The sequence below is a fragment of the Natrix helvetica genome, assembly GCF_964273705.1.
Source record: "Natrix helvetica genome assembly, chromosome: 1".
Lineage (NCBI taxonomy): Eukaryota > Metazoa > Chordata > Lepidosauria > Squamata > Natricidae > Natrix > Natrix helvetica.
Genome location: NC_138548.1, coordinates 232,843,826 through 232,856,794, shown reverse-complemented (window position 1 = coordinate 232,856,794; position 12,969 = coordinate 232,843,826). Strand labels below are relative to the sequence as shown.

Here is a 12,969-nt window from a genome sequence, read left to right as displayed (position 1 = left end):
ATTACCATGCTTTGCTTGGCTCACTTCTGTAACACAGGGTCCTTTAATTTTCCTTCATTTTTCATATTATTTCAATTTTTTTGAGCTGTAGCTGAATCCTTATAAATACAAAAGCATTAAAAGCAATAGAAAACAGATCAACTTCTAAAGCACCACAAGTTTTTCATTTGTGCAGCTACATACCATCCTACTCTCATTAGAATTGCCCAGAAAAAGCAGAGAATGTCAGCCCTTTCAAACTATTACATAACTTCCCCATCCCCCCCAAAAAGGGGGGGGGGATTTTTTTGCTTTTTTTATAGAGATACTAGTGGCAATGAAAGAAAAAATGGAATGGTGTGACAGTTTATGAGCATTTGTATCTCAAAATCTGACTTCAAAAGCACATGGCACTTCATTCAGCAGAGTTGGAGAGTAAAACTACATTCTGCCCTATAATTAATTGCTTCAATTTTTTTAATTGAAGTCCATTTTGAAAAAATAATTTAAGAAGCAGACGATACAAATGTAGCAACACAAAGTGATGGTTTGGGTTCTTTAATAAAATGAACTGGTATCACCAAGATTGCAGCATTACAAACTTCAGCTGCAAATTAGGATTATCTTAAATTGTTTATGAGGACTAGGCAGGAAACAGAAGGGCAAAGAAAGGAGACATGAAGACATGGAAGGCAACCCAACTATTCAAAAATAGTGCATTAGTAACTCAAACTATACTGTAATTAAGGTGACCAACTTTTTTACAATGAAAAGGAGGACAAATAAATTGGAAAAAATATATCGTAAATAAAAGAAATATTTTATTCATTGCAACAATAATAGACTAAAATATGATATATGCATAATAAAAACATTTGCAACATTTTATATTGTAATTATGCTTACATGCCTGTTAATTATTATTTAAATGAGTACTTTTCCATTGAATTAATATTTTTTGTCAATGTATCATCTTCTAACAATATATTGGAAATATCTGAACAAGAAATATCCTTCATATTGAATTTTACGGCAAGTGCTGCAGCTAGAGTATCAACATTCAATCTCGATTTCTCACTTGTCCAAAAATCATTGGCAATTCAAAAAAACTCTTTCAACTGCTGCATTAGTTCCAGGGCAGCACAACGTAAATTGAACAAGTATAAATAAATGTTCACATGGAATATGTTCATTTTTGAAATGGCTGAAAATATCCACCCATCTTTTATCAATTTCAACATGTTGATTTTCCCATTGTATTAATTTTTCAGAATTTAAATATACATTCAGTCTTCTAATTTCTTCAAAGAGACAATTATCGTCTATTTTAATGTCTAGCATTTCTTTAGATAAAAATTCAACACAAGATTCAATATCTGTTCAATATACTTGCGATGAAGTAAAAAAAACACCATTAAAAACTGTTTAATAAAATACGTCACATAACACACAACAGATTAGCCTTCAAATATCAAAAAGGAGGACATGTAGGAGGACACTTTTCGAGGGAGGACAGAACTTACAAAAGAAGGACTGTCCTCCCTAAAGGAGGACGGTTGGTCACCTTACTGTAATCTCAAAACATCAATCACTTTCATTTCCCTGTGTTCTTTTCTGGCTTCCAATCTTTTCACCAAATGTGGTCAATTACTATCCAGCATTACAGTGAAACGAAGGCAGCACATAATATCGGGTGTGAGCTAAACACTCAGGCTGGATAGAAACTAGTGGTGAAGAATGTCACCAGGTATGCAGACAATTAGAACCTGCTGATACTGTTAAAATTATTACACTGGCTCCAGTAATTGCTGTTTTAACTCAGGGGAATTGAAACGACATGAATTATATTAATTTTAGAAAGAAAACCATAACAAATCTAAGTATAGTTCTATAAGGCCAGATTTACATTTTTACTACAGCTAAGGGAAATGGATTTTTTTTTGCATTAAAAAAAGCTACTCTGGAATATAGAACTACTCTGGACTGATTCCATGTATTCTGGTATTTGGCAACATATTTATTGATTTATGCCTAATTTGTTTTTCTGTTTTCTAAAACACAATGAAAGAAATACTGAGGCCAATATTCGTTAACACATGTCTGAAGCTTTTTTAGGTTGAGGTCTATAGATACAAAAAGAAGGAATATAACAATATTTATCCTCTTCATGAATACCATGGATATAAGAATCAGAAATAGAACATGAAAATGATTTGGAAAATGCAAACAGTTACATGGAACAAAAAAACGGACCATTAAAGAACCAACAAGCAGCAATATTTCATGTGGCCATTTTAAACTGATATACAATAATATTCATTATTGAGTATTTGAGCTCAAAACAAATATAAAATGAAATATGTCAAGATTAGAAACAAAAATCTTCCCTTAAAAATTATCTCAAACTATCTTGTTTGTTTTGCAGGGTGCAATAACATATTTTCTCAAAATGGATTTCAATTAAAAAAGAAGTTGTTGAATTGTAGCAATTAATTCTAGGGCAGAATGTAATATTTAAGAGTTTTATCTCATTCATAGGGCAAACAAAGGCACCTTCTTCTGAATTTTATGTAAATATACATTTTTATGAAAGATTTATTTATTTAAATGATTTAGCAATGCACTTTTCTGTTCATCCTAATTATACAAAAATAACTAAATAGCCAGGCTGAGGTTATCACTAATTACGTTAACCCGAGTTCTTTAACAAAATTCACCAAAGATTTGGGGACAGCCCAGTATAACATAGGAAGAGGGTGCATACAGAACATAAGGAATGGTAATTGTGGCCTTTTACAAAATAAGGCTCTATTAAAATAAAACTGGTAATGTGGTGCTTTTAACCTTCAGATCGTGTTCGCGTTCATGGTGTTCATGATCACCATATTGCCTACCTATCAATTATAAAAGTTTACTCACATAAAAATATCAGATGCATCTTTGAAAGAATTGTCTGCCTTTGAAAGAAAAACTTATTTTCTGAACTTCAAATGTACACAGTGAAAATGCAACAACTCTTAATTTCCTTCTTTGACAGGTCTTGTACACTTATGCATAAGGATGGCCAACATTTGTTTAAATAAAAAGCTGCCCCACTAATATACACACTAGAAGGAGAGCTGTTAAAAAGCAGTGCAGATTACCTGTATTCTCCAATTTTACAGCCTTTCAACCCCCAATCATTTTACTCTCTTCTCCCAGATAGATTTATTACCGATCTGTGTAGATCAGAACTACTAATAATGGATTGAAGCAACCTGCTAAAAGCTTCAAGTTTCACAGATGATAGCACAGACCTACATTTGCAAATAATGAAAGCTGTGATACTTAACCTGGCCCTAAAGTTAGCAGTTGTTTGTTTAATAAAAAGCATAGTTAGGAAAGGGACCTGATAAGAGAAGGTCCAGATGCAAGATTTTTTTTTATAGTCAACAGCCTACTCTTTTCCATTCTTGCAATCCTTTAACTGTACCTCTTCCAATAACAACCAATATTTCACTGTATGCAAACTCTAGGCATGAAATTTCTATATCCCCTATATCAGGGGTGTCAAACTCATGTCATCATGGCGGTGTCATGTGACATATTGGGACTTTTCCCCCCTTTGCTAAACCGGGTGTGGCCATGGCCAGCCCGTGACGCATCTGGCCCGCAGGCTGCGAGTTTGAAAGCCCTGCCCTATATTCTCTATGATTATTTCTCATTCCTTTTAAAGATATCCATGTAGCTGATATTATGTCTAAAGAGAGTGAATTATATAAATGAATTGTGTGTTATATGAAAGACTTCATGTCTACTATTTTTATGTAGGAGTTGAATATCAGAGACTCTGAGAAAAGGGATAGTTCCAACCCTAAAAACTTTGTGATTATAATTCATATTTTTGCCCTACTGTCACTTTCGGGAATGCAGTCTGCTCATTTGCTTTTGAAAGCGCCAAGATTGGCTCATTTACAATGGTAAAATGCTATTTGGCATGGGCGTATTTGCTAGTCACAGTACTTTAAAACTTAAAACCAATATTATCAGAAGCAAATGGGATAACTGGTAATTTGAAAATTGGTTTCAGAAACCAGTTCCTTAGCAGTGTCACTTTCAAACTGTCCCTAGTTTTTCACAAGTTAAACATTCTGGGATTCTAGAAGAACTGTGGTTTATTTTTTATTTATTTATTGGATTCATACCCTATCTTATTATCATCATTGAAAAATTATCATTTGTTTCACTTTAAAATCTGCGCTAATGTCTCAAATGTAACATTTGCATTACTGCAGCAAGCTGTGAAAACTAGATGTTATTAATTTTGCTACAAAGAGGTAAACATTCTTCTGCTCTTCTAAAAATGCCATAAAGCTCCCATAAATTTTTGCAGTTGAATGAAATTTGTTAATATTGTGTTTCCTCCTACAGTGCTGGAAAAAACTCCAAGTCAACACTGTTCCATAACAGAAAAGGAAGACAGGCACAATTCCAAAGAGTCTCTGGAAGCAGAACAAAGACTGACAACTGGAAAGCCTGGGTTACTTCTGCAATACTTGGAATTGGAAAAGGCAGAGACGGATTTTTTCAAAGCCCTTTCTGTGAAGCCCCAAACTTTTGAATGTGGAATCTTCCATAAAGAAACCCAGCCTTATGAAATGGATTCCTGGGATCTCATTTTTAGACTGTATTCTGAAACCAACAAAATCTCCAAAAGAGCTTTCAAAATTGTTCCATACTCATTAAACTTTGCCTCCCTCTCCAAATTATTTTTAGCTCATTTGACTTGGATATAGATTAAGTGCTGCTGAACAAGATAAACTAGAATTTAATTGAAAGTAAAAAAACCCATTTTAAAGCACAATCAAAGATACAAGTAAAACCACAATCCAATAACAATCTTTTACGTCTTATGTTCAATCATATCTGATTCTCAGAAACTGCTTGTTCCTGTAGTTTTCCTGGCACGGTTTGCCATTGTTTCCTTCCCAGGGCTGAGAGAAAGGGACTGGCTCAAGGTCCCCAACTGCCTCTGTGCCTAAGGCCAGACTAGAACTCACTCTCTCCTGATTTCTAGTCTGATGCCTTAGCCACTATAACAAAATGGCTAGATAAGTACAAAAACCTGCCAGGTGCAAGACTTCTAATGTGTAATTTTGATGTTTGTCATGTATGGTTTTTTTTAGTGTGCTGAGGCATGAAAAGCCAAGAGAAATAGCAGTGAGCAAAGCCAGTTACGGGAAAATGAGTTCTTTGTTTCATAAAAATGTTATGTATTATAAAGTGCTTAGACTCAACCTTTTCATAGTTGCCCAACTGGCCAAACTTTTGAAGACATTTTTTTTTGGTGTGGACTGTTTCATAAAATGCTGTATTTTCAAATACTATTTTCAGCTGAAAAAGTTGAATAATAATTTTAGAAAACGAAGAACGTTAACATAAAATGAAGTTCTCAACCAAATCAATCTGGAAATAGTTTGGGGTTTTTTCAGTGGTATGTTCTCCTTCCACCAGCTTCACAGTTCATGTTCAAAGATTATATGAGTTATAATCAATATGCTGACAATAGCCAGCTACAGATCCCTACCTTTCCATGGACCAAGGACATTGGCAAACTCCTGTCTCTGCCCCTGCAGTTGGGGAGGGCATGGATCAAAACAAGCTCAGAATAATTCTGTGTAAGACGGAGCTACTATTTATTGATCCATCAATCTAGCTCAATTCCATTTCCAGTGTTGAACCTGGATAGGGTCATAATCACCTTAGAGGAGACTAAGTCCCTTGCGGAGAGGGAGCGGCTAACAAATTAAAATTTAGAGAAGGTTTTGCTAGAACAGCAGCAGGAGGCCATAGCCAGGGAAGCCTTTTCAGTTTCACTGATGCTCCAATTGTCCTTACTGTCTGAAGGGAGAATGGTGGGGGCTTTTCCACAAGCCTCTTTGAGGCTGTCCTCACACTTTGGAATATCTTGCCTTCAAAGATGCAGAATAAGTCAAGTACTTGGCTTTCAAGAAGTCACCGATGACTTACTTTCCATAGGATGTTTGAATGCTGATGAGGAAGGGCTACCTTAGTTTTTGAACGGGACAGTTTTTATCTGTTTGATTTTGATTTGACGGTAAATAACCTTAAGCCTTAGAAAGTCTAAATGATATATAAATGATATATTATGATGATGTATATGATATCATACAAACTATTAGCCAACCTTGGAACAAAAGATCCTGAAACAGAAATAGAAGAGGACTGTTGCTGAAAAATATTACTAAGTTTTAACATCAAGATCTCTGGGACTAGAAGTACCAAATGGAATTGCCTGTTTGTTGCATTCTCTATGCATGACTGCAATTATCAGTAGAATCCAGAGGATTACATGGTAGACCCTACTGCCCTTAAATTGGTAAACTGTGAAAAGATGGACTGATTTCATAATTGACCAGAAATGCAAATTATTCTCTACTGATATTCATATAATTGGGCAAAAATGTTCAGGGGAAGATTCCTTTCTTCCAGCTCTAGATTCTAACAACTGAATTCAACTGCCATGATGTGAAAAATCTCAAATGTGAACTGCAGAGATAGACGTAACTATGCAATGAAACCTTTTAGCCAAAGATGATTGCTCACAACTGAACAGGATTTTAGATTCTCCCAATCGACCAGTTGCATGCAGAGTCTGATTGTTCAGGATTTGGGAATTATATATAATAGGTTCAAACCTAACCAAGACCAGATAAACCATCCCTACTCTAGGACAGATGCCGGCCTCCTCTGTTTGGTAGTCCAAACATGAAGCACAAGTAGATGAGCTATTTTACTGTAAAGCTACATTAACGGAATCTTGCAAGTCTGAAAGTACAAATCTCCCACTGTCTCCTTTACAACTTGAAAAGTTAGGGAGGATCCCTTTTAAACCTTCTTTCTGCATCTATCTTGCAGTTGTGGGCTAAGCTCTCTCTTATCTGACTGCTCCTTAGGCATTTCTTCATCCCACCTCCTAGGTTCTTTTTCACATACCACTACGACAGTGCTACCATAGACTACATAGTCTAGATTCCCCAAGCAATCCTGCAGACTCAGTTGGCGCCCATCTTTTGAGACACATGTCGGGCTATTTTATAGGGAACTATCACAGTGGTCACCCAAGGATAAACAATTGGCTGTTTCTTTGATGGACAAAATAAAATCTTGTTTTACCATTTTCATTAAGTCATAGCATTTACCATAGCTTGGTTTATGTATCTGACCAAGCCCTGCAATGGATAGCTTTTGGACCCTAGAAAGAATAGAAGAGCTGGAAGGGACATTAGTCCAGCCCCTGCTCAAGCAGGAAAACCTATACCATTTCAGATAAGTAATTGTCTAATCTCTCCTTAAAAACCTCCAGTGATGAAGCGCCCACAATTTCTGAAGGCAAGCCGTTCCACTGGTTAATTGTCCTCACTGTTAGGAAGTTTCTCCTTAATTTCAAGTTGCTTCTCTCTTTGATTAGTTTTCATCCATTGTTTCTTGTCCTGCACTCTGGTGCTTTATAGAATAATTTGACCCCCTCTTCTTTGTGGCAGCCTCTCAAATACTGGAGTACTGCTATCATGTCAAGAAAGACTCCTTTCTTACACCTATCACATAAGGATATAAGACTATAAAAAGTAGTGTCTATTTATAGCTTTCACATTAAAACTGGACAGGACTAGAATCAGAAGTTACCCTTTTTCCTATAGCTACATTGTACATAGGTTTGGCCCTGCCTATTAAAGCAAGTGGAAGTAGCAACTCAATGAAATATACTCTTCTTTGATATTGGAGGAAGTTATGTTTACTGAAATATATTGATAGAAGCCTGAACTAATAAATTTATAGCTTAACATTTCGGAAAGGTCAGCTTAATTATTAAGTTTTCATGAACATTTAAGTTAAATTGGTGGCTTTGTTTAAACAATTGTGTATTAGAAATAGAATATTAAATTTAAAAAATTACATTGTTTTAACTGACCTAAAATTATCTAAAATTTGATACAATTCAATGGTTGCTGTTACAAAATTATAGCAAATTAAAAATGAAAAGAATATCATATAGTTCAGTTTTAGAATGCAGATAAATAATAACAAGTATTTTTTTTTCAGAAACTCAGAGATTATATGATATGCAGGGGGAGGGAAGGATCCTTAAAGTCAAGTTGCTAGGCTACCGGTAGATGCTTAACTACCTAGCCTCTGCTTGGCAACCTAAGACAACCCATCACTTATATCTAAAATACATTTCCTTAAAAAATACTCAGAGGAAAAGGGAGGAAATGACTGCAAGTAGGGTATCTCAGTGAGTTCCAGTTTTCTGAATTGTTATGATTTACCAAAAATAGAATGCCATTACTCCTTATCCTTGCCCCTTCTAAGAATAAGCATTTACAATCCCCCCCAACACTTTTTTTCCTTGAAGTGCAGGAAAGCAATTGTCACAGCTAGGTTGTATTAATGCAGCCAGAGTCCAAGTTGGCAGCACTGCTTGTCTCACTCTCTTGCCAAATGCTCCTTTGAGCCGGAGATGGATATTTATGGTATATTTATAAAAACTACATGGATGTGTTCTCTGCATCCTCCAAGGAGTAACCTCATCAAGTCCTAGTTACACAGAGGCAGTGATTACGTGATATGCAACATGCCTAATAACACATTTGTCAGGCATCTGGGAATGGCGGGGGTTTGACATATGCCTTCCCAGAGACACTTTAATGAAAGTCATAATATTCCAGAACAATCTGGGCAGTACACCTCACATAGCATAAGTGTCTTCTGCTCAAGAGTAAAAATAGCCCAGGAGAAAATGAAACACATTTTGTGATGGATAGAAGAAGCTTGGTTGATGAGTATGAAAAAAGGAGCCAGGCATTATCTCCCTTATGGAAGACATAAAAAGCTTTGTTTGACAAAGCCTCAATATCTGACATTAAATAAAAAAGAAATGCCTACTATTTCACAGTTGGTCCTTTTTAGGCACAAAAAATTAATAATCATGAAACAATGCAATTGGTTGAATAATGATTCAGAGTGGCATTGATAATATGTGGACGTATGGGAGATGTTTGAAGACCAACTCTATTCCCTGAAGAGCCAGCTGACATTTTGAGGTATCAGTGTAGACGACTTTTAAAGCACCCTCTCATTTCTACATTAAAAATCCCATCTTCTAGCCCTGTCCTTTTCCTACCTCAAATCCTAGAAAGTCAATGGCATCTGAAATCCACTGAAAGAATTGAGGTTGAAAACATTTTGTTGCTGGGAGCTCTTTTTCAAAAAGTCTTGGAGGACTTCAAGAAGTTTGAGGATGACATGATGTTTCTGGAAAGAGGGAGGCTCATTGTTTTAGTTTACTTTAGTTCAGATATTTTCATATACAATACATGTATTACACCTAAAAAAAGCTTAATACTTAATTGTTATCGCTTAGTTGCTTGTGCCCTTGATTGTTATTTTTTAAATGTACCACTAAAAACTAACACTGCGCTTTCAAATTCTGGCGGTATAATTTTGAGATGATAGTTCGTGGCATATTTCTTGACTGCTTGCTCTTTTACGGCTGATGGTCAATCCATAGTCACCATTGTTCCTTTATTGTTGATAGTTGAACTATACCCACCATTAAATTTCACTTAATATTGTTGTGGGGCCAACAATATTAAACCGGTATACTTTAATGGAGGGCACTAAATGATTATTTATACGGTCAACTAGGTGTTATAAGAAACTGACTCTGAAATGAAAATTATTTTATTAGAAATGTTGACTTCCAGATGCCATTATAGAGAAGCCAGTGACTCTATGTACATATTTGCTCTGCTATTTCAACTTCAAAGGCTGAAAGATTCTCTGAATGATCCAGTTGAAATAGAGACAAGAAGTTATTGTACCAAGGGTTCAATTGGACCATAGACTGTGCCATAATCTTGCTTAATGTCATAAGCTGGAACCTTGCAATCAACATCATTCTGACATGTGTCTGGCAAAGTATATTCACAAACAATATTCTTAAATTCTTAGATGTTTAAAGACAATGTTCATCCTTTGACTTAAGATCAAGTAAATGATCATACTAAAACTATTCACAAATTATACACAAGTCATGTAATGAATAGTTCAAATATTAAAATTTGTCCCCTTTCACTTTTAGTGCAATGGTGCCCCCTCTCTCTGAATTGAGATATACAAGCCACAAGCAAACAAACAAAATATTTATAACACAATTATAAAGAGTTCAAAAACATGCAGCATTTTTTCAACATGCTTTTAAAAAGAGCAACAAAGGTTTGCTTGCGGAGCACATTGTGATAGCCAACGCAGACACTTTCATGTTTTAGATACATTACAACCACTAAACCAATTAAAAAGCTTTATACTGGATTTTTTTAAAGAACAAACTTGTCATATGTAAATTAGGAGGTATTTAGAGCACTATAACATTTACCAAGCAAGTGGTATTTCCAAATAGACATTTGAAAAGCCAACTATTAGTAAGTAGGTAGAAGAGACAAATGTTTCCTATGAAGATAAATTAGCTTTAAATAATAATGTTAACAGTAGGCTTGCAAATGAAATGTTTTTACTTTATAAATGGATAGGAATAAAGTGCGTTATAGCTTTCTCAGATTGGTTCCCTTCTGAGGGTTGGAAGAGCAGAAGGTAAGTAAAGAACCAATGGAATTCTCCATGCAACTATCCCAACTGTATGAAAGCAAGAGCATCAATATTATGAGTCAAGCGGTCAAATTGTTTGGAAGAGCACTCCAAAAGTAATGGTTAATTTGGGGATAGATTATTACTTTTGAGCAGCTGCAACCAGCTCTAGGATGTTACCAATTGGGCCAGGAGCCCTTACTTTCTTGTCTGAAAGCAATCAAACATTGAAGTATACTCTGGACAGCTCTTCTTCAACTCTAAGCTTCACCTGACATCCTGGAAACCCTGACATGTGTCTGGATCTGACAAAGTTGTTCTGCTTACTGCTCTGAATTTGGCAACTAATAATGAATCCTTTGCTTGACATCTGCACTGGACCTTGATCATGCTTTTGCCTACAACTCAGCTTTGTGTGTTCTTGGTTGATTTTTGACACCAGCCTGAACCCAGTGAAATTGATCAAAGTTTTGATAATGTCTCACAAGTGTTTCAGGATTTGTTATTAGAAGCCAAATGCAATTTAACAGTGAAAAATAAAGCAATCACAACATTTCTGATTGTATGCAATTTACAATCTTTTGCTGAACCTTTAAGCCTAACTGCAACAACAATAGCTATTCAGCAAGCCGTTAAGAAGTTGAATTTTAAAGCACAATGTAATTTTGAAATGTTTCAACTATAGAATATCATAAACATCCTGCTCTGATTATGAAACTTGTTTTCATATGCAAAACTGAGGTCCTTCAAGGATGTAGGAACTTCACATCAAGATAACAAATGTAATATATTTAGAGTTTGGAGAAACCTGGACCAATGTGAGAACAAACTGGAAATTTAGGACAGAAGAGAGGAAAGGGAATATTCATTATAGCTTGAAAGCCCCGAGTAACACTGGACAGAGTTCATCAATTCATCTTAGTATACTTTTTATTTTTGTCTTTATGATATTTGAACACTTTGAATGCTATATAGGATTAAAGTATAATGTCTGCCATGCATCAAGCAAGATAAATATTCAGTAGAGCGCTCATTGAATGGCCAATAATAAAATGATATATGCAATAGTCCACCAAGAAATGACCAAGGCATGAGTGATTGTGAGCAATGCCTCTTGTCTAGAAAAGGGTGAAACTCAGAGGTCGATCGCTGCCGGTTCCGCCCGGTTCAGTCGAGCCGGTTGTGGAATTCAGGCCTGGGTTGCAGAACTGGCAGCAACCCAGGCCTGTCATGCCCCTGAACCAGTTCCCTTGCTGCCGCTTGGGTGCCACCATTTTGAATTTTAGTGACTATGTGTGTGCAGTTCACTGTAAATTGTTCTGGGCATGCGTGCACAACAATTTACATTGAACAGTGCACATGCAGCGTGCGCTTGGTGTGCATATGCGTAAAGTGTGTGCACGTGCAAATTATGTGTGGGTTGTGAACCGGCAGTCACACCGGCAGCAACCCGCCCCTGGTGCAACTGATGTACAAGGCATATCTTGTGCAAAGGCCTCCTAGCCATAGCTTTCACATGCTTTCCAAGCAGGAGCTGTCAAGTCCCACAGACACTGTCTGTGGAAGTGTTGTATCACTGAATATCATAGATAACAAAGAAAGACCCAAGACTCAAAAGAACTCTATCTTGCCAGGGTTGAGCTGGAGCTGGTTCACCCCCATCCAGAGTTTTCAGGCAATGAGTCAGATGAAATAGCATGCAAGATTCTGTTATTATAATATTAAAATAACAAAAGAATTAGCCTGTGTATCTTTGGTTTCAAGGTTATGTCTACCTTGGTGATGATAGGTCATCCATCAGTTGACCAATGTCATATTTGTATTACAACCCAAACTGAATCCAGATGGAAAAGGATCCAGGTAAATTCATTTCATCCAGGGCCCTCTTGAGTAGGGAGTCCACCACCAATTCTTTTGAGGCTGGTGGAGCCATTCACTCCTGCAAAGAGGCATTAACCACTGTTTGCACACTCAGGAGTATTTGACCAATGGCGGGGGGGGGGGATAGATCCAGAACATAACTGGCCAGGCTCACTAATTAGCCCAAACTCCTCCCACTTCCTAAGGGATCTGTCCAGTCAGCACCATCAACAAGTGAAGTAAACTGACTTTGTCTGACAGGTGTTGAGTATAGTATATTCTCCACAATTGCTCTGCAAGAACTTTCATGGCTCCTCCTTCCCAAGGAAGGAAAGGACAATCCGAAACAAAACTGCTAGTTGGCTATCTACAGATGTGATAAGTACATAAGAGCAGAGAAGTACAATTGCTTTACTGCCCTTATTGCCAAAAAGAACATCCTAATAAAGGATCTTATCTCTGCTCGTTGGCTCTACTTTTCAT

The 12,969-nt window shown here is 36.4% G+C and overlaps 1 protein-coding gene across 5 annotated transcripts in view; it reads right to left on the bottom strand.

The window, feature by feature from the left end:
• Positions 1–12,969, bottom strand: part of CEP112 (centrosomal protein 112) — a 308,615-nt gene that overhangs the window by 63,640 nt on the left and 232,006 nt on the right. Inside the window, exon 24 of one of the 5 annotated variants that reach the window (XR_014175685.1) lies at positions 9,164–9,294. The exons of the other annotated variants lie outside the window; for them this stretch is intronic. The gene's annotated coding sequence lies outside the window, so the exon portion shown is untranslated. The remainder of the gene's footprint in view (positions 1–9,163; positions 9,295–12,969) is intronic. 5 annotated transcript variants of the gene reach the window in all.